This window comes from Pleurodeles waltl, chromosome 11 (assembly GCF_031143425.1).
Source record: "Pleurodeles waltl isolate 20211129_DDA chromosome 11, aPleWal1.hap1.20221129, whole genome shotgun sequence".
Lineage (NCBI taxonomy): Eukaryota > Metazoa > Chordata > Amphibia > Caudata > Salamandridae > Pleurodeles > Pleurodeles waltl.
In genome coordinates this window covers 86786233-86808406 of record NC_090450.1, presented here as the reverse complement: position 1 = coordinate 86808406, position 22174 = coordinate 86786233, and the positions used below count along the sequence as shown (strand labels likewise).

At 47.6% G+C, this 22174-nt stretch overlaps 1 protein-coding gene across 1 annotated transcript in view; it reads right to left on the bottom strand.

Annotated features, from left to right (window-relative positions):
* APOD (apolipoprotein D) overlaps positions 1-20297 on the bottom strand; it is an 83494-nt gene extending 63197 nt beyond the window's left edge. Inside the window, exon 1 of the mRNA XM_069215413.1 lies at positions 20161-20297. The gene's annotated coding sequence lies outside the window, so the exon portion shown is untranslated. The remainder of the gene's footprint in view (positions 1-20160) is intronic.
* Between the last annotated feature and the right edge of the window lie 1877 nt (positions 20298-22174).

Here is a 22174-nt window from a genome sequence, read left to right as displayed (position 1 = left end):
AGTCTCTGCACGTCGACGAGGACGTCACTGTCTCGCACGCGACGCCGTCTGACGTCATACAGGCAATAAGAGGTCCTCGACGACGTGCAGACGTCAGTTCCCTTTTTTCCGTGCATTCGAAACGGTTATCTTCGAGGGAGCAACTGTTACTCTTGCGGTTACAGTGTATATCTTGCTGCGTACTCTTTCTCTGTGGAAATAATGTCGCAGAGAAAGTCTGGATTTAAGCCTTGTCGTGAGTGTGGAGGCAAGATGTCGGTGACGGATCCTCATTCCGATTGCCTTTGGTGTTTGAGCTCCGACCACGACGTCTCGACTTGTGATTCATGTCAGCACATGAATCCGAAGGCCCTTAAAGAACGCGGGGCGAAGCTGTTTATGGCCAAGTCAAAGGAGAAGCATCACAAGAAAAAGTCTTCTCCAAGACATCGGCGTCATCGAGACTCCCGGCGCCGTAGAGAATCTCGGCGTCATTCAAGGGAGGCTCGTTCCAGGTCTCCGGATCGGCGCCGAAGGACATGGGAGGTCAGCCCCACGGTGACGCCGCATCCTTCGACGCCGTTGCCCTCTCCGGCGTCTCCAACTTCGCCTGGACAGGCGTCGGTGATTGAGGTATTGGAGCCTCAAGTGTTTTCTCCGGCGCAGACGCCGAGGCCGGCGTCGGGGTCGCCTCCGAGTCAGGCACCCCAGTATCCGGCTTTTCCCACCCCTGGAGCCGATAGTTCCGCATTCTTGAATGCGATGTATGCCATCTTCCAACAGATGGCTCCAGGGGGTGCTCCGGCTGGGCCTTTGGCCTTTTCTTTGGGTGATCCTGCGCCTCTTCGGCCGGCACCCTTTATGCCCTTTCTCCCGTTTGGGAACGTGGGCTCGGCGCCAGTGTAGGCGCCGGTGGCCGCTCCGGTGGCTTCGGAGGGATTGGCCCCAGGGATTTCCATCCCGTCGACGTCGAGATTTCGGCCTGTGACTCCGGTGGGTCCATCCGTTTCAACTGCTCTTCAGTCGGCGCCGAAGTTACCTGTGGCGCCGGATGCGGCGTCGGTGGCTTCGGAAGATCGGCGCCGATCTCCGACTTCGGCGGAGGTATTGTCGACTCCGCGGATTGAGCAACGACTGCATTCAAGGAGGCGTGCTCTCCGGGTACTAGAAGAGCAGGAGTACCAACGAGCCCTAGAGGAAGGAGAGCTAGAGGACTCGGGTGATGGGCTGCGTGGACTGGAGTCGGCCAGTGGGCTGGACACTTCCCCTGAGTGGGACCTTTCGTCCCCGGGGGAATATACCGAGGAAGCTGCTTCCTTTCATACAGTGGTACGGAAGGCAGCTAGTTTTTTGGACCTGCCTTTGCCGGTGGTGGAGGCGAAACAAAACCTTTTGACAGAGGTGTTGCATCCGGCCTCAGCCGCGGCGGAGCCTCTATTACCTTTTAATGACGCTCTGCTGGATCCGGTTTTAGAGGTGTGGAAGAAGCCGGCATCTTCCCCAGCAGTTCACAGAGCCGTGGCCAGGAGGTATCGGACGGCTCCAACTGATCCTGGTTTCCTATCTAGGCACCCTACGCCGGAGAGCTTGGTTGTGCAGGCCTCCTGTTCGTCCAAGTCAGCGCCTGGTTCTTTTCCGACGGTGCCTGGGGACAGAGATTCAAAAAAGCTGGAGGCGCAGTCGAAGAAGATTTTTTCGTCCTGCAGTCTGGCATTAAAAGCCACCAATGCAACCTGTATCCTGGGGAGGTATATTCATGCTCTGATGGATGACATCTCCTCTTCGTTTACAGAGCTTCCCCAGGGTCTTTTGGATCTTGTCTCTGATGCCCAGGCTGCTGCGACCCAAATTATCCAGACGGGACTGGATACCACCGACTCGGTAGCCAGAGCAATGGGCACAACTGTGGTGGAAAGGAGACAGGCCTGGCTCCGTAACTCGGGCTTTTCGGCAGATGTACAGTCCACATTGTTGGATCTCCCGTTTGAGGGGGACAAACTGTTTGGGGCTAAGGCTGATTCGGCCTTGGAACGGTTTAAGGAGAGCAGGGCCACGGCTAAGTCGTTGGGACTCCAAGCTCCTTCTTCCACGGCCTCTTCCAGATTCTTCAGGAGGTTTCGTGGATTTGGGCGTGGCTCTTCCTCCTCTTCCTTTCGGGGAAGATATCAGCAACCTGCCTCTTCCCATCCCTATAGATCTTTTAGGGGGAGGGGTAGGGTCCGCACCAGGGGAGCTTCTCAGCAGCACTCTGCCTCTTCCTCATCCTCTGGCGGGGTGCAGCAGGGGAAGCAGCCTTAGGCTTCCACCATTTCCCACTCACTCCTCTCCTGTAGGGGGAAGATTACAGCATTTTCTCACCAAATGGGAGACTGTTACGTCGGACACTTGGGTTCTCAGTGTTGTGGGAAAAGGCTACACCCTTCCCTTTCGGGAGTTTCCGCCCCTCATCCCGCCCCGCCCTTCGTATTGTTCACAAGAACACCTCCTGTTGCTAGAACAGGAGGTAGAAGTCCTCCTTTTAAAGGGCGCGGTGGAGTTGGTCCCGGAGCAGGAAAGGGGTCAAGGAGTTTACTCAAGGTATTTCCTGATTCCCAAGAAGGATGGTCGTTTGAGACCAATTCTGGACCTGAGGATCTTGAATTGGTTCCTCAAGCAGGAAAAGTTCAAGATGCTGACCCTAGCACAGGTGCTTTTGGCGTTGAACATGGAAGACTGGATGGTGTCTGTCGACTTGCAGGATGCTTACTTTCATATCCCGATACTCAAGTCACACAGGAAGTATCTCCGGTTTGTGGTGGGATCGCAACACTACCAGTTTGCGGTCCTTCCGTTTGGTCTTACTTCAGCACCTCGAGTCTTCACGAAGGTGATGTCGGTGGTTGCGGCAGAGCTCAGAAGGAAGGGGATAGCAGTATTCCCTTACTTGGACGATTGGTTGATCAAAGCCAAGTCCCCGGAGCTTGTGTTGCGTCATCTGCAGTCAACAACCCAGTTGTTGTTCGACCTGGGCTTTTCGGTGAACGAGCCCAAATCTCACCTAGAGCCCTCTCAGCGCCTCCTGTTCATAGGGGCAGTACTGGATACAACATTGGGTCGGGCCTTTCCTCCGTCTCAGCGGATTCAAGATATTCAGGATTTGGTTCCAATGTTTCGAAATGGAGCGGTAGTTCCAGTCCTCAAGGTCCTTCGTCTGCTCGGTCTTTTTGCCTCCTGCATTCTGTTGGTCACGCATGCTCGCTGGCACATGAGGGCTCTTCAGTGGTGCCTCCGAAGGCAGTGGTCTCAACACAGAGGGGATCTAGAGGGTACTGTCAAGATCTCCAGAGATGCTGCTGTGGATTTGAAGTGGTGGATTGCAAGCAACAATCTTTCACAAGGAAAGCCGTTCCAGCAGTCGCCACCAGTGGCCACAGTCATAACGGATGCTTCCACTCTAGGGTGGGGAGCTCATCTGGGGGATCTGGAGATCAAAGGTCTTTGGTCTCCAGAGGAACAGATTTTTCACATCAATCTGTTAGAGTTACGGGCTGTACGTCTGGCTCTCAAGGCCTTCCTCCCTTCCCTTCGTGGTCAGTCGGTCCAGGTCCTAACGGACAATACTACCACGATGTGGTACATAAACAAGCAGGGAGGAGTGGGGTCGTACCTTCTCTGCAGAGAAGCTCTTCGACTATGGTCCTGGGCAAAGGACCATCGGATTTGCTTGATAGCAAACCATCTGGCCAGAGTTTTGAACGTGCGTGCGGACAGTCTCAGTCGCCACTTCTCGGCAGACCACGAGTGGCGTCTCCATCCAGATCAAGTCCGTTTAATCTTCCAGAAGTGGGGGTTTCCTCGGGTAGATCTGTTCGCCACTCGAGAGAACGCGCATTGTCCGTTGTTCTGCAGCCTTCAGTATCCGATGCAGGAAGCGTTGGGGGACGCGTTTCAAATGACCTGGTGCGGCCAGTTGCTTTACGCGTTTCCTCCCATACCCTTGATTCCTCGAGTATTGAGGAAGATTCGCCAAGACCGGGCTCTAGTAATCTTAATAGCTCCGGATTGGCCAAGGAGGGTGTGGTACTCCGACCTTCTCCAACTCTCAACGTGCCCGCCGCTCCGTCTCCCTTTCAGGGCAGACCTCCTCTCACAGTCGCAGGGGCAGGTTCTACACCCCAACCTCCAGAGTCTGCACCTACATGCCTGGAGATTGAACGGGGCAACCTGAGTTCCTTCTCTCTCCCGCCTGAGGTAGTGGATGTTATATTAGCGGCCAGGCGACACTCCACTAAATCTATCTACGCTAATAGGTGGTCTAAATTTGTTGCGTGGTGTGGAGAGAGGCAGATTGATCCTTTACATGCTCATCTATCGGACGTTTTGTCTTTTGCTCTATCTCTGGCGCAGAAAGGTTGTGCAGTGGCTACCATTAAAGGTTATTTATCGGCCTTGTCAGCCTTCATATGTCTTCCAGACCAACCATCTTTATTTAAATCCCCTATTGTTATCAGATTCTTGAAAGGTCTTCTAAATCAATATCCTCCAAAGCCATTCGTTATGCCGCAATGGGATTTGTCCTTAGTCCTGACTTTCCTTATGGGGTCCCCTTTTGAACCTATGCATTCTTGCCCCTTGAGGTATTTGGTTTTAAAAACAGTCTTCCTGATAGCTATAACATCAGCAAGGAGAGTGAGTGAGTTGCAGGCCTTATCAGTAAAACCCCCTTATACAACTTTTTATGGGGATAAGGTGGTGTTGAGGACCAAGGCTGCTTTCCTCCCGAAGGTTGTTTCACCCTTCCATTTGGCTCAGGCAATTACTTTGTCCACGTTCTATCCTCCGCCTCATCCTTCCAAAGAGGAAGAAAGACTGCACCGTCTGGACCCAAAGAGAGCATTGAGCTTCTTTATCGATAGAACAAGGGATTTCAGGCTGGAGGATCAGCTGTTTATTGGATACGTGGGCAAGAGGAGAGGAAAGGCAGTCCACAAGAGAACACTATCCAGGTGGGTTGTTCTTTGCATTAAAATATGTTACTCTTTGGCAAAGAAGGATCCTCCTGAGGGCATTAGAGCTCATTCCACCAGAGCTAAGTCGGCCACTTCGGCCTTAGCCAGAGGTGTTCCTGTGGTCGACATCTGCAAGGCCGCAACTTGGTCGTCCCTTCACACTTTTGCAAAACATTACTGTTTAGATTCTGAGGTTAGAAGGGACGGCCATTTTGCACGGTCAGTGCTGCAGGATTTCTTGGTTTGACCATTTAGGCACCCACCGCCGGGCGTGGTACTGCTTTGGGACTCTATTCATGAGGTGAGGAATCCACAGGTAGTTGTATCCATCAGAAGAACGAGTTACTTACCTTCGGTAACGACTTTTCTGGTGGATACATTAGCTACCTGTGGATTCCTCACGGTCCCACCCGCCTCCCCGTTGCCTTTATGGTCTTGCCAAGTAATCCTTGAGTGCGCTCCTCTTGGTCTTTGAGGGTGCAATAGATGTATATATAATATATTTATATATATATATATGTATATGTGTATATATCTTTATGTATATACTTGGTGTGTGTATATATTTTAAAAGAGAGAGTTTTATATATATATATATATGTACATAAAAAGATTTACAGTTATTCATACAATGTGGTGTATTTTTACAATATAATGGATGTTGCCTTGCTCTTTCATTGCATTGCCTGGTTGTTCTCATGCACGTAAAAAATGATTGGTACTGACGTCTGCACGTCGTCGAGGACCTCTTATTGCCTGTATGACGTCAGACGGCGTCGCGTGCGAGACAGTGACGTCCTCGTCGACGTGCAGAGACTAGTAAGAAGATTTCCGTCGAATGCTGGCGCCATGGGAGTATTCATGAGGTGAGGAATCCACAGGTAGCTAATGTATCCACCAGAAAAGTCGTTACCGAAGGTAAGTAACTCGTTCGTTGATTATACAATTGTCAGTTTTGTGCAGGTGATCACCTTGTCAGGTACCCACAACAATCACTTCCCTGTTAATATTGTCATTTTGCCGGTTGACTAGTATTTTAATGTCCCTGCAAGTACAAAAATTAGTAAAATCACCTTAAGGTGGTACTTTTCTGCTTATCTGTACAGCTTTATACAATAAATGGTAGAAGAAAACACTTTAAAATGTGTTCTACAGCTGCCATTATGACCCCTGACTGTTAATTAAAGTAAACAAAGGCAGAAAGGCCATATTAAAAATAAATTCATGCAGTTTTATATAAAGCTTTACTTAAGAGTCATGGTCTTTGAAGAATCTTCAAACGTGAACAGATGACTGGTATGTTTCCCTGGGAAAGGTGGAAGAAGCAGGAGCACCATCAGTGCTTAATTGGAGTCAGTGGTTTTCAGTGGGTCCTCTCATTTGCTTGCTTTTTTATTCATTAGCTTGTGTGGCTTTCCTTCCTCTTCTGGTATGCTTGCATGACCTCATTATGTGTCTCCTTCCATGGCTTACTTTTCAGTCACTATTTTTCTTTTATGGCTAAGCACTCCATGTAAGTGGATGTATATTTGTGTACTTCTCTTCCTCCCTATGCTGAGCACCCTGTTGCTGTCTCTCGCCTATGTACTTTTTGGCCACCCAACCACCTCACCAGCTACATCTCCTTCCTTCAACTCTTGCCCCGGGACCTGTATTCAATCGCCACCTGCTAGCAACTTTACCTCGCTCTTAGATTCCAGCATGGAATTGGGGACATAGCTGTAGTATGGCCACAAAAGTCAGATTCCAGCTACTCATCTGGAAAATTCATACCACCTCCAATCCTAAACTGCTAAAACTCATAAACACTCTAATGTTGAACTATTAACAGTCTTCTACTCAGCCTTCCACTTTACACCCTTGACTTCTCCACAAGTTTTCTTTAAACTCCGAAGTAATCATTCTACTTCAATTCAACAACACCTCAAGGGTATCTTCCAATCAAAGACAAACATAAATTATTCAACCTACTCTTCAAAACTACCCAAGGAACAATCCCGCCCTTAGACATTGGCAACATTGTCATTTGCTGGACTCCCTACAGAACATACCCTTGGGCCAACTAAGGCCCCTGTTGTACCTTTGTGCTGCCTCTTGCTTTAAATCTTTTTACTTGTTTGAGCCCGACCTCTGGAAACACATTTCTCTGTGAGATGCACACGTCATTAACCCTACATTCAAACTGCCCCACAGAGTTTACCTCAAGCCCTATACCTACCTGATACACCTATTTACATGTAGTTGTGTCCGTCACAGATACTCAACCCACAACTAGTGGTAGCATTAAAATCTTGTGGGAGCAAGCGAGTGTCCAGAAGCTCAATTCCTGTGACTCCCACGCCCTGCTACCACCGGAGGCATACACAACTCTCCCAGTCACAGCAGTCCTCAGGGGGCGGAACGGTAATTGGAGAAAACAAATACACAGAAGAAGATTTTAGGGTCCACACTGGACATTCATTTTAGACGTTAATGCCTCTGCAGCCTCCCGGGCATCGATTGGTCTGGAAAATACAATGTAACTACTCCTCCCAATTCTCTTTTAAAAGTGATTACTAAAGACTTACAATAGTATCATAAAAACTCCTACAAAAACCTCCCTCTTTTCCCGTTGTAACCCAGCCCTCAAAACGATCTATCCAAAAAAACAGTTATTAGTGATAATCCTAAGGGAAGAAAACAGTACAATTAGATTATACATTCATGTACAGTTTTGCTCTGTACATACCTCCCCCTTCCGTTAAATATAATATTTGGTAATGCTTTCACACCAGGAATAATGGCATTCCTATACATAAGTAACAATACCAAAACTGTTTTAGGCAAAAATTGGGCTCTGAATAATCTAAAGGAAAAAATAAGAAAAACAAAAGGTCAAAATATAGACTCTTGATTGAAGTTCGTAATCAAAATGTCTCTTTAAACATATAGGTCTTCATAATCAAAACATCTCTTTAAGCATTTAAGTCGTTTCCCTTCTTTGTCTTTATATTTTAGGACATGAACTGGTCATACAAATTCCAGAGTCGTGGATCCGTGCGAACATTCCAGTCTGGAACCAGTGGTTGGACGGTAAGTGACTTCTGATAATTAATTGAAGCATGCATCTTACCCTGATGTTGAGGAATGGATTGTTGTTGGTAAATGATCCTCTTACTTTGTCTTTTGCAGGAGACCATGAGAAGAAAGACAACTTATAGTTCCAGCTGCTGTAATCACTGAACAGAGTTCTTCTTTAGCCGAATGTGCAGGAGCAGAAGGGTGTCCCTGGGGGGAACTGCCGAAGGATGAGAGCTCTCCCCCCCCAGGGAGAATTGGGGAAGGTGGTACGGCCCACGGGTGCCATTTGGGCATTTTTGGGTGGAGGGGGATAAGTCGGAGGACATTTTCTGGAGGGCCACCATTTTGGGCAGGCGGGAGTAGAAAATGTTTGCGTAGCAATAGGGGTTAGTTTAAAAACAAAAAAAAAACATTATATTAAACATACGTTAGGTACACAAAGTTAGGACATTAGGTAGGTCGGAGATTGTGCAGGCATTTAGTGGCGAGGGTAGTGAGGGCACCAGTTCTAGTCCATAGGGAGGTTGGTAGTGTGACCGGTCGGAGGACGACAGAGCTTACCTGCTGGTAGGCATGGCGGACGATCAAGTGCGGGCAGCACTCCACCTTCTTTAGGAGGCCATGCGCATGGACCTCTTTCGGGCGGTGCATTGGAGCACCTGCGCCTGGCCAGGAGAGCGGCGAGTGGAGTGGTGGCGGCCGTGCTGGCCTGCTCGCCGCCGCACGAAAAGCGCAGGACCCCCAGGTAAGACTGGGAAGCCGCGGGACCCTAGGTAAGACTGGGAAGCCGCGGGACCCCGTGTAAGACTGGGATGCCGCGGGAACCCAGGTAAGACTGGGAAGCCGTGAGAACCCAGGTAAGACTGGGAAGCCGCGGAAACACAGGTAAAACTGGGAAGCCGCGGGAACCCAGGTAAGACTGATAAGCCGCGGGAAGGGAGCGTTGGGGTGGCGAGGGGTGGGTGGGGAGCACGCGCTGCTTCCCTGACCACCGCAGCGGTAGCACCGCCGAAAACTCGTCAGGTCATGACACTGGCCCAAGGGTGAGTAACAGCCTCGGCGGTTGGGGGCATTGGGGCTGGGCACACTGGCTCAGTGGGTAGGATAAGAACGGAGCACAATGAGTACGGGGGGGGTTTGGGCCCAGGGGGAGGGCTTTCCTCGGGGTGGTTCTGGACCATAGTGAATACGAGAGGAGGGTGGTGGGCCCAGGGAGCGGGCTTTCCTCGTGGGGGGGGGGTTCTGGCAACCGGTGCTGCACGTGGTGGAGCAGGGAGTGAAGGTGATAGTGTGACCAGGCACCAAGCGTCGGAGCAGGCCTCTGGTCAGGTATGGGGTGCAGGGGGAGGCGGGGTCATGGGATGTGGGGAGTGGGAACCAGCAGTAGCAGAGAGGGGTGGTGGGGGCCTGGTATCCCCGAGGTGCACTCTTTGCTTGAGTGGAGCGATGAGGAGGAAGGGGGTGGGGTTGATGTCAAGGGGGATGGGATCACTTTGAAGGTTCGTCCCCCTATGTGCACTTATGTCAGGAGAGGAGTTCTTGAGTCCAAGTTGACCTGGGTGATGGTGGTGATGCTGGGGAGGGAGGGAAGCATGGAGTGGGTAGGGTGGGAGGACAAGGGAGCACGGTCAGCGGCAAGGCAGGAAACAGACAGGCGGGGGTTGGAGTCAGTGATCACTGGCACATCGTGCCTCTTTTGGCAGGGTGAGGCGATGGAGGAACGGCGTGACCGAAGCGGGTTTGCTGCGACCTGGCGACCCTGGGATGAAGAGAAGGCAGGGCCACGAGGGGCCGGCTGGATTACATCACCACAGGAGCAAGGAAGCTGGGCATCAGGGGCTAAGGTTGTCCTTCGGAGACCGTGTGACGGAAGGGTTTTGTGCCTACTGGCATCGCGGTCTCCGAGGGGCAGCGGCCTGGCACATCAGAGCGGCTTGGAAGGCTGAGGGAGGCCCCTAGACTACCATCACGGGAAGCGGTCATTGGAAAGGAAGTAGTGTAAGGGGCTAGGGCCTTTTGAAGCGCCCTGCTACCTGAGTACACCAAGGACGTTTATGAGGATGAATTAGATTATGGTGGGGAAAGTATTGAGGAGGGAGAGATAAGGGAGGATAGGGAGGAGGGGTGGTGGTGCACAAGAGGGCGGTGTCTGGCCCTGTCCCTCAGTCTTTACAGGCGGATGTCCAGACGAAAGGAGGCGGACAACTGGAGAGGCAGATGGCATGGGAGCGGCCCCTGCCGTTGATGCCAGGTAAGGGTTCGGAAGAGAAACACACTGGTTTAGTGTCGGTGGCAATGGAGGTGAAGGTGGACAATACGGAGGATCGGTTGCATAAAGGGGTTTATGTCTCGGATGTCAGGTAGGGATGGAAAGGGGGGTGGAAAAGTAACTTTGGGGACAAAAGACTAAACAGGAGAGCCAAAAGAGGACGCAGACGCTGGCAAGGTGGACGGAAAGGTCAAGAAATTACCCTATATGGGTACAGCAAAACCTCTTGGGGCACTCCTCATGTTGACTAAGAAGGAGAAGATTTGGAGGGTAGAATATGTGGAAATGGTAAAACTTTTACATTGGGAGGTCAAGTCCAAGGAAGGTTCAAAGGAAGAGGAGTATGAGTTAGCTAAGCAGCCAAGTGTCTCGGTTACTGTTGAAAATTGGACGGATGCATTTTTAATATTTGCAAGCGCGTACTGCAAACGCTTCCCCGAGAGGTCAGTTGCGCTGTTTAAGTACATGGACATCATCCTTAAGGCACAGCTGAATTATGGGTGGTATGCATGGGTACAGTACGATGAGGAGTTTCGGGCACGAATGGTGCCGATCCTGAAGTTCAGTGGGGGGAGATTGATGGAGACTTATGGCAGCACACAATGGGCCCCTCAAAATTTGGCAAAACAATTTTTACGGCCAGCGGATTGCCCATTACTTATCGGCCATTTCAAGAGCGCCCCACCAATGGTGGGGCTAGAACAGGCGCTAAAGGGGGGTGAGGAGCAGCAGGGACCGGGGCAGCGAAGCCAGGAGCCTGTTGGGATTACAATAAAGGGTTGTGCACTTGTGGATACTGTAAATTTTGACACAAGTGCTCGCGGTGTGCAGGGAGACACGTGCTTATTAACTGCTATGCCACCAACAACTTGGGATACCTGGGGATGGTGCAGGGTCAGGCCTGTCCAGGGGGTACCCAAGGGGGACAAGGTCCAGCTCGGCCCAGGGGGGACAAGTATCGTTGGGATAAGGCTATTTCGCCAGTTAAAATTCACAGACTGTGGTTCTGGTTGCAGAGGTAGGACAACAGGAGGGATGCACAGGTTTTGATGCAGGGCTTTTTGCAGGGATTTAGGTTTGGATACACAGGACTGAGACAGCGACGGTGGGCTGAAAACTAGAGGTCGGAAAGAGGCAAAGAGGAGGGGGTGAGACTGAAACCTGAAAAAGAGGTGGCTGAGGGACGCATGGAGGGCCCTTTTACAGACTGGCCCTTGGAAAACCTTATTGTTTCCCCGATCGGGGTGGTGCCAAAAAAGAAACGGGGCAGTACCGACTTATATATCACTTATTCTGGCCTGATGGGTCATCCGGGAATGATTCCATTCTGGAGGAGTTGCGTCGGTGGATGTACCTATTGCTATGGTGGAGTACCTGGGCACAGGTGCATTGATGACCAAGACAGATATCAAATCAGCCTTTAGACTGTTGTCAGTGAATCCAAGTGACTTTTAGCTTTTGGGCATCCAGTTTCAGGGGAGGTGGTATGTGTACAAGGCATTACCCATGGGCTGTTCGATTTCTTGCTCCTTATTTGAGTGTTTCAGCACACATTTGCAATGGATATTTTCCACAATCACAGGGCACAAGGAGGTGACACATTACCTGGATTACTTTTTCTTTTCAGCTCCGACAGGTTCAGACAGGTGTGCAGTGGTGCTACGGCAGTTTCAGGAAATTATGGGGGACCTGGGTGTACCCCTGGCCCCCGAAAAGACAGTGGGCCCGGCCTTATCTTTGCTGGGAATTGAATTGGACACAGAGGCTATGATGGCTTGATTACTGAGGGACAAACAGGCGGCTATGATTGTGACAGTAAGGGACATGGTGCGATGGACTAAGGTGACAGCCAGGGACATTCAAGTACTACTTGGCCACCTTAACTTTGCTTGCAGGGTGGTAAGAGCAGGAAGGACTGGGTATGGCCGTGTCAGGGCATTGGTTACCCCATCATCATGTGCGGTTTAGTGCTGGGGTGAAGGAGGATTTGAGGATGTGGTGTATGTTTTTAGAATCCTTTAACGGCATACCCACACAGGCGTGGACAGACTGCGAATGGGATGTTCAAATATTTTCAGATGCAGTGGGGGCGTCGGGTTTTGGACTATACTGGCAGAGCAAATATTGTGCAGAGGAATGGCAGGTTGCATGGCTGTGTGGGGACCGGAGCATCGCGTTTCTTGAATTGTTTCCGCTGGTGGTGGCAGTATGCACATGGGGGTCACATTTTTGGAGTATAAAAAAGTGTTGTTCAGGGTTGAAAACCTGGCAGTGGTACAGGTTGTTAATAGGCAGTCGGCGAGGGAGGTACATGTGTTGCAGTTGTTGCGGTGTTTGTGTTGGAATGGGGTTTGGGAGGTGGAAATGGGACGCCTACAAGCGGTATGTGAGAAGTGAGGAAGGGATGGACGAGAGGGACGGTGCTTAACATGATTTTTTCTCCTTCCACAGGTTCAGTGCCAGGTCTGGAGGTGAGCTTCCTATCGATATGGGTCGTCAGGCATTCGTTCATCAAGTGGGCCCAGAAACAAGCAAGGCGAACAGCTCTTGGGCAAAATCTGGGCTTGGCTCTGGAGCGTTACCAGGTGCGATGGGATGGAAGACGGGGGATGAGGTGGCAGGAGTTATTAGGGAGTCTGCAGAAATTAAAAGCTATGGGTCATTGTCCTGATGTCCTGCTGATACATTTAGGAGAAAATGACCTAGAACAGAGGACAGGTTTAGATATAATGAGGAGCATGAAAATCAACTAACAGGAAATTCATCAACATTGGCCCGGCTGTCACGTGATTTGGACAGCTTTTGTTCCGAGGCGGGTGTGGAGAGGAGGGAAGAAACCAGAGCCAATAGAACAGGCGTGGAGGAAAATTATCAAATAGATGAAAGTTGTTTGTGTGGCAAAGGGCTTTATATATTTAAAGCATCGGCATCTTCATTTTGAAGACAGGGAATTTTTCTTTGGCGACGGTGTACACCTGTCCTTCCTGGGCATGGAGTTGTACCTGCTCCAAATGAAGGAGGTCCTGAAGTCTTTGTTCAAGGAACAATAAAAAATAAAATAAATAAGGGGCCAACAGAGCAGTTAGACAGGGTGGGGGACAGAAAAAGGAAGGCATTCCTTTTTCTGATGGCAGAGGCAGAGAGAGTTCACATGACAAAGAAAATAGGTATGGACAGCGAATCTGCCAATACACTTTCAGATTGAAAGGGTGTGGATAGCAGCAGGAAAAAATTGGCATTAGGGGTTTGCTAGTTGCAGGTTCAATTGTTAGGTGGCAGCAGGAGACAATTAAGGTGATAAAAACGGATTTGACAAAGAAATCATTATTAAAAGGAAAAATGTATTAAGAGACTGCAAGGTTAAGGGTAAAGGGAGGGGCAGGGGAGGGTAGGGGAAGGAGGAGTGTTTTAGTTAGGTGAAATTGACTGTATAGTGAGGCTGTTAGTTTTGTGAGGCAATAGGCCAAGGTTAATATTGTAAGTGCACCTGTTTCCAATAAAGTGGCCTTTTACACACACAGCAAATGTGTTGTCGTGTTGTTCTCTCTTCCCCAAAAAGTGCAGAAATCCAGGTTAGTAAAAACAAGAAGTAAAGCGCAAAAATATGCTTTAGGCTTGTTTTTTAAATATAATTACAGGCAAGGCTCGGGTTCCCGAATAGACTTTTAATCTCAGCATCTGAGACCCGGCTACAGTGCACCTAGTGTGATCTAGACGGACAGGGCCACGTGGGGAGCGCAATAGACTACAGCGCATCTCCCGCACGGATCTGTCCTGCTCCGGCCGGCATGTTGGTTGCGCCGCGTGTCTGAGATCGGGATGCTCAGCAACAATCATTACAGAGTCCATCTCACATCTCAGCCACCACCTGTATATCTCATCACCTGTACTATGAACCCTAATCTACACAAAATTGTGACCTATGTGTAGTATTTCTACCGAGAACCTCCTTCAAATTAATATAAATACTGAAAAAGATCAACTCGGAAGGCTAGGTAGAAATTGGTGCTAGCATGTGGAGATATCACATCTCCAGTGTCATGTGCAAGTATCTACTTAATTTGTTTGAGGAGGTTATCAGAAGTTCAAGGTCCATGGTAATTTTACTGACCCGGTGTTTTTCACCCAGAGACTTCAGCAATTGAGAGCTGCTAATATTTCTGAGTGAAATTCTGAGTGTGAAATGAGGAATAACCAGGTAAGCCAGGATTACAGATTCCTCGTCTCTGGGGCGACCCTCAGGTTTTCACTTTTCCTCCACAGTTACTAGCACTCAGGTATTGTAACTCTGGTGGGGTGGAGCTAACAGGCGTGATACTGATAATGAGGCCTTCAGACGATTAATTCCACCTTAATCAAGAACAAAGGTTTTGTCTTTCTTGTATTTATTTTATATTTTTATGACAATATTAAGTTTGCATTTTCTCAGTTGCAGATATTGAGCGATAAGTCTTTCCCTTCTACACACTTTAAAAAACACTGAAAATCAATATGGGTCTCACAAAGCTATTAAACACATTGCCAGCTACTCACAGACGCACCGAATATCTGTAGGTTTAAAAAGCTGCAAAACAAAGTGTCATAGGGACTCCGTTTCTATAATAATTGCACGAGGAAATTATTTATTTATTCATTTTATGCTGTCAGATCTGTGTCAGCCACGGCCGCTGGACTTAAGTTGGAAAGGCGGATCATGTGGTGCTGTAGTTTTTACTAAATTATGCAGCAAAGGAAAAGCAAATTCTATTATAAAAATGATTTTGTTTTGCAAAGCCACTCAAAAACGCCATGTTATTGTTATTGCCTTTTCTATCTCGCAGAGCAGCATAGTTTGAGCAAAACTTGCACAGTGTTTCATTCTATAGAAAAGAACCACACGTGTACAAACTTTTACAGTAAAATAAAAGGAGTGCTTCTTCTGTTCTGGTCATCCCTGTTAAGCTTTAAAACTCGTCTTAGGTTTCCATTAAGAGCCCACCTTGCAGAACAGCAGGGTATCAAGATGCCTCACCCTATGTAAGAGGACAAGACATGTGACATCAGATAAAACTGACCACATCCAACCACAAAAGGGTGGAATAACTAGGTCAGGCACAAATAAGACAATTACCTCAGTAGTGCAAACAGTGAGATCATCCGCTAAACAAAATATAAAACTCACTCAGCAGAAAGCAAGTCTATGGTTCGGAGCTTATTGCATCAAAAGTGTGCCTCTTCTATTCTATGCATCTCAGTTGTGATTTAACACTTGTGTTCAGTTTTGGGTTTACCCTATCCGCACTGTATGTGCTCTGGAAGCACTTCTTTTCATTCAGACACAGCCCTGGGTATCATTGTAGCTCATTAGATATGTATTCTGCACCACTCCATTGAGCAGGCACTTTAGGATTCAAGACATGAGGGGCCAGGTCACAAAACATTTTTGACTGGTGCTATAATATTCCCTGGGGCTTAAGTAAAGCAGTGCTTGGTGCAAACACCTGTCACCTCCATATTAAGAAAGCAGATTTGTGGAGGTGTTAATACATCGCAAGAATGTGTGTGCATGTTTGTTGTGTTGTTTTTTGTTGCTGTGGTGTGTTTCTTTTCTTGTGCTGTTGTATTTTGTGTTGCATTATTGCTTCCTGTTATGTTGTGTTGTACTGTGGTTGTGTTTCATTCTGTCCTGTTTTGCTTTGTTATGGTTTTGCAGCATTGTAATATTGCTTCGCTATTATACTGTGTTGTGTTCTGTAGCTACTTTAGGTATATCAATTAAAGCAATATATTCCTTTAAAAAGTTCCAGTGATAAACAACCATTTAATACCATCTTAGGTGGTAAAATACCACTGCTCCAGCACTTCAACTATTTAAGGCACCAGTCATCTCAAAACTGTTAGAGGCCTTTTTTTTTTAATTAGCATTTCCAGCGCTCACACCATGTGATATGACCACGGTCCTTAAAAGAGATGCAGCTATGTTTGGATTCTTCTGAACTTTTAATGGCATCTTATAGCAACTGCTAATTTAGGATCTATGCTTGTGATATAAACATCAGTTAGGATGGGTACTGCAAAAAAAACCAGTGTCAATACAAAAATAGAATCACTGTCGTCTGTCGCCCTGCTGGAGTTACATTTAATTATGTGCGTTTTTTGGTCCCGCCTGCTGGATACTGCATGCGCTTTCTGCTGCAAGATGTATCGTTAGATTACAGTGGGCTTAGAGACCCTCCACTGCTAGGCTCCATTTTCACTCTCATATGTTTGCTTCTTTATTAGATTGTTTGAGCTTTCCTTCCTCTTCTTGTGCTTGTCCCTCTCCTGAAGAATGGGCAGATTAATTGTGTCCTTTCACTGCTCATGTTTTCAGATCTTACCTTTTTCTTTAAGCAATCCATGAGAGTGCATGTGTTTTCCAACCATTTCCCTAGTGTGCTTCTCTTCTTCCCTCAGTGCTCCATGTTGCACTCTCTCTCTTGCCCATGGCTTCTGCATTGTCTACTCTCATTGCTCTCACCAGTTTAATTTTCCGCGCCTGCACTTCACGTTGCTCCCTCTCCCTGTTAGTTTGCCTCTCCCCCATCCTCAATGTTGCTTCCCTCTCATGACTCTGTGATGCTTCCGCCATGCCATTTTTTTGTTTCTCCCACCCTCCTGTTCCTTTCCCACCCCGTCTTCCGTGATTCTGCAACCCCACCCACCATATTGTGTCCACCACCCTGCTCCACATTTCTATCTGTTGCCCATATTTTCCCCTCTACCATTGATGCAGCCATGGTCCCTAATGCTAGCAAGGAAACCAAGCTTTAATCCAAAGCTTTGACAGTAAAAACAGTTAGATTTGGGGTGCCGAATGCCCCTCACAGCCCTGGCCCTTGGTGCCACTGCACTTGATGCACTATTGATAGCTACGCCCCTGGTCTTTGTGCCTGACTGCCAGAGAAGCTGAGGATATTTGTATCTGCTTCGCCAGGAGCACATGACCTGCATGACTTTTGGATGAATCTTGCCAGAGAATAAATATTGCAGCTCCACTTCTTAAGGGGCACTGTGGCACCAAAAAACCCTGGACCTACAATCACAGCCTGGGGTGTCACATTGGAGGGTGACAGGCCTTAGCTTCCTGTCACTGAGCGGCATGGCTCCAGCCTCTGATGCACAGCCCAGATGTGCTCCTGCCCCCCCCAGGGATGCTACAGAGTGAGCTCTTGGTTGCTGCTTCTCTTTGTTTCACAAGTTTTAGATTTGACTCCAAGAACTCCACCGTCTTAAACATCACATTTTTTAATTTTTTTGTTGTCTGAAGGCAAATGTCAATTGTGGACCACAATGCTTTATGTGAGATAAAAAAGAAAGTGGGGGGGGGGGCTATAAAAGGGATGTGGCCTTAGTAATAAAGGGTGCGGCTCGAAACAAGTGAACTGCAATCCTGTGCTTTACTCAGCATGCTGCTGGAATGTAATGTAGGTGCCTCTTTCTGGGGTTTCTGCTGCTGCAGCCAGAGGTATCAATCAACAAACATATGCCTAAAACAAGCCATATCTATTGGATTTGTGGGTGCTTGTTGGCAGTTTGGTATAAACGAGTAACAGCAATGATTTTTGTAAAGGATTAGAACTGGTATTACAAATGGTACGTATGTGGCCATTGGTATTTGTGCACCGGATGGAGGCCAAGGCCCATATTTATACTTTTTTAGCGCCGCATTTGCGTCGTTTTTTGACGCAAAATCGGCGCAAACTTACAAAACACAATGGAATTTTGTAAGTTTGCGCTGATTTTGCGTCAAAAAACGAAGCAAATGCGACGCTAAAAAAGTATAAATATGGGCCCAAGTATTGAATGAACGTGTAATCGGAACACAGTTACTGATAACTGACTCACACTTCCTTCAGTCTCGGCTCCACAGCTCTCAATCATGCCCCATTATGAATACCCGCCTACAGGCAGAACTCAACCTGGCCACCTAAATGTGACTGAGCTAACATGTACCACACGAGCATTAGAAAAACCAGTAGCACAGCCTTTTAGAGCAGAGCCATTTTGGCCTTGCTAATACTTACTAAAGTAAATTACAATTCCAACACAAAATTGCACTAAAGCAAAGAAAGTTTAAACAATTATTAACAAACGCAAAATATGTATTCATGTAAAATATGCAATGCACACACATCAACATACTGATCAACCGGTTGACAAAGTCAAAAGGTCCTATAGGCCAGTGGTTCCCAACCTTTTGATTTCTGTGGACCCCCACTTTAACATTAATGGAAACCAGGGACCCCCACTGAATCATCATGGGAATCTGGGGACCCCGGCCTGAGTCATTACTCAAAGCTGGGGACCTAATTTGTCAATATTTGTTAATATTTTTTAATTTACTAGGCTCTCTTGGACCCCCAGAGAAGGCTTCGCGGACCCCCAGGGGTCCCCGGACCACAGGTTTGGAACCACTGCTATAGGTGATATCTTCTGGCTTTGACAATGCTTGTTGTTTCATGATTCAGGCAAAATCGTTCCTATAATCAATCATCTGGACACGTTAACAATCTATACACTATAGACATTTCTTCCAAATGCCTCACACGTGAAAGTTTTGGCACGTGTTACTTATTGCTTTTTTGTCTTTCCTTGCATACACCAAATCCTATTTCCTCGAAAAACGCTGCGGGTGTTGACTCTAATTACTTATTTATACAGCATCTGGCACTAAGGTCGTTTCTGCACTGCAAGTAACAGCCGAAACTACTACCTATTAAATGACACGGAATGTATCTACCCAGGAAGGATGAAATGACGAGACGACCCTGTCACGATTCGAAAGAGAACTCCGGTAGAAAGCATTAAGGAAGCCTAAACCGCCCATCGGCTGTTAAATCAGATTAAGATTTACAACCGGAATACTGGACAACGCAAACCGAATGTATACATTTTGAGATATGGATTTTGTACTGGGGATTCATTTTTCGGAGATGGATACTAATAAAAGTAATTACAATATGGAAGAACAATAAAAAAGGACGGATTTTTGCAGCAATAACTGATTCGTGCTTCACACATCAAGCAATTTGCTAATATATGCATTTATAGGGTTGCCTCCAAGCCAGTATTTTATTGGCCTGGCAGGGCCTTTTATGCCAAGACAAGTATAAAAAAAGTCAGGAAAACCACTGATATCCGTTTTTCTCGTTTAGGGGCATAAACTAATAAATAATGACTATACAAGATAGACGCACGTCAAAAGAACTGTAATGCGGTCTAGATATTCCTCACATTCGCTTTTAAAGCAGCTAGAGGACGAATTGCTTTTTTTATACTGAGAACAAAGAATTTTATGTAAACTGCTGTTCAAGTTCCATCTCTTCGTCCCATCGAGAGTCCCCAAACCATACAATTTGCAGGTACGTTTCTGTGAGAAGACCGACAACCTTACCCAGCAATCTCCAATTAATTCAAACCTGTAAACAAGAGGGCACACAGACATCCTGCTACTTAAAAATACATACCCAGACCTGACCATGTCTCGAAAAACAAGAAACCTGCAGGCTAGACGATTTATATATATATATATATATATATATACACACATATTTATAATGCGGTTCAAGTAACATCTCGTCGTCCCTTCCAGAGTCCCCAAAACATACAATTGGAAGGTACGTTTCTGTGAGAAGAGTGACAACCTGCAATCTCAATTTAATTTAAATCTGTAAACAAGAGGACACACAGACATCATCCTGCTACTTAAAAATACATACCCCGATCTGACCATGTCTCTAAAAACAAGAAACCTGCAGGCTAAAAGATTTATTTAATTTATATATATATATTTTTTTAAATACATACATATACATATAAATACAAAAATAGAGCCCCATGTACCGTCTTTGATTTGCTGAAAATGCTTCCCGTGTCCTACGTGGCGCAGTTAAATTTCGTCTGAGGAATGGGAATCTTTTGAAGAGCCCCACTTTATGTAGGACGGCCGGGCACGTGACCTCCTGCGAAAGCCGACCGCACCTAGCACAGCCCTTCTGAATGATGCCCAAACCAGGTTATCCACAATTGAACACAATTCATGGCGGTGGCGGCGTCTCCCCTTCACAGCTACCTCAGTAGCGCTGACGAGGCCATCAGCCATTGTTGGATGCAACCGATACTGCTTGTGCCTGGAGGCACGAGCCACTGAAATACTTGGAAGTGAGGGCCCTTCCAGGAAGATGCTGTGGGTCTGTTCTCCTGCACATCTCTAGCTCTTCTAGTCCTTCAAGAGGCGCGAAAAATAACTTCCCGCTCTTTTAAAGGTACCATTAGTCACGTGCGATGATACCCATTTGAGAATGAACTGGAGGCAATGTCCTGTCACGAAAAGGGTTTTCAACAACCAACCAGCTACCAGGGCAACGAAGTCACAAAACCAAGTCAAAATGTACAAGCAGAGCTCTACAATTCACTTCTCACCCAATCCACCGTGCACCACATATTCTTCCATCTACAGCCCTCCCTGCCCCAACCCAAACTTCACCAAACGCTTCTCATCCTCCAGCTTCACCACAACTCCTGGCAACCCCATTCTCACAGTTCTAGGATACTTTAACTTCCGGTATGACTGCTGACTAATTCACTCACAAACACTACTTGATAACCTCGAAGCTCTCAACTTTCACCATTAGTACATATTACACTGAAATTGCATTTGCCTAGGTCTTACTACCCCTGGCGAGGAGAAGAAGCGCTTGATAGTGAGTAGCCAGCTGCTACGAACTTAAGGACATGGTTAATTTAGTGTATATTTTGGTTAGTGAGTTTGGTCTTGTGTTCTCAGAGGAATGCCTTACAGGCATTACCCCAGTTTTTTTGTGGTAGAATCAGTAGTTGGCGAGGGATTTGTATATATCATTGCGTACAAATGATTGACAGGGTGACTAGATACAAGGAGGAAGCTCCCACAGTTACTTTGATGTCAAAGGGAGAATTACTAATGTACCACTCAATACAGTAGGGCACACGATAGAAGAAATCTTGTCAAAGGAAAACCTTGTCAACGTGGGCACATCAATACTGCTCTTTCATAATAACCACAGCTCCCTCCTTTCCTGCATTCCTACTACTTACATCCTGAAAACACCCCTAACACAAATTCAACCACGCACTGGCCCGCTGCAAATCTATTAACACTGTTAAACTTTCTCAGCTCCTTGAAGCCACATCACCACAACCTCTAGATTTGAGAAGCTTTCATTCACTTCTCTGTGTTGACATCTCACCCTCAAAGGTGAGCAGGAGAGAGAAAAGAACCAAATGGTGCAACTTATCCTTCTTCCGGCTGAAGAATACAAAAAAAGAAATAAACAAAAGTATAGAATGAAAACCGGGGGGGGGGGGGGTGTCAACAACTTCAAAGATTTTTAGGCGTGCAGATTGCAACTTAGACACAAATGCAAACAATAGGCAATGATAAAAAAGTGTACTACTGCTAAAAAATTGACCACACCTACTCTGTGCAAAACACCTGGCCATCTCAACCACCTTGCCATAGCCTAGCTCAGGTAGCTTTTTGAAATATGGAATCCTTTGCACAATGCACCTTAGACATAGAGGGTCATTCTGACCCTGGCGGCCGGTGGCCGCCAGGGCCACCGACCACGGGAGCACCGCCAACAGGCTGGCGGTGCTCCAACGAGCATTCTGACCGCAGCGGTTCAGTCGCGGTCAGAAGCGGAAAGTCAGCGGTCTCCCGCTGACTTTCCGCTGCTCGTGTGAATCCTCCATGGCTGCGGAGCGCGCTCCGCAGCCATGAGGATTCTGACCCCCTCTACCGCCATCCTGTTCATGGTGGGAAAGCCGCCATGAACAGGATGGCGGTAGGGGGGGTCGCGGGGCCCCTGGGGGCCCC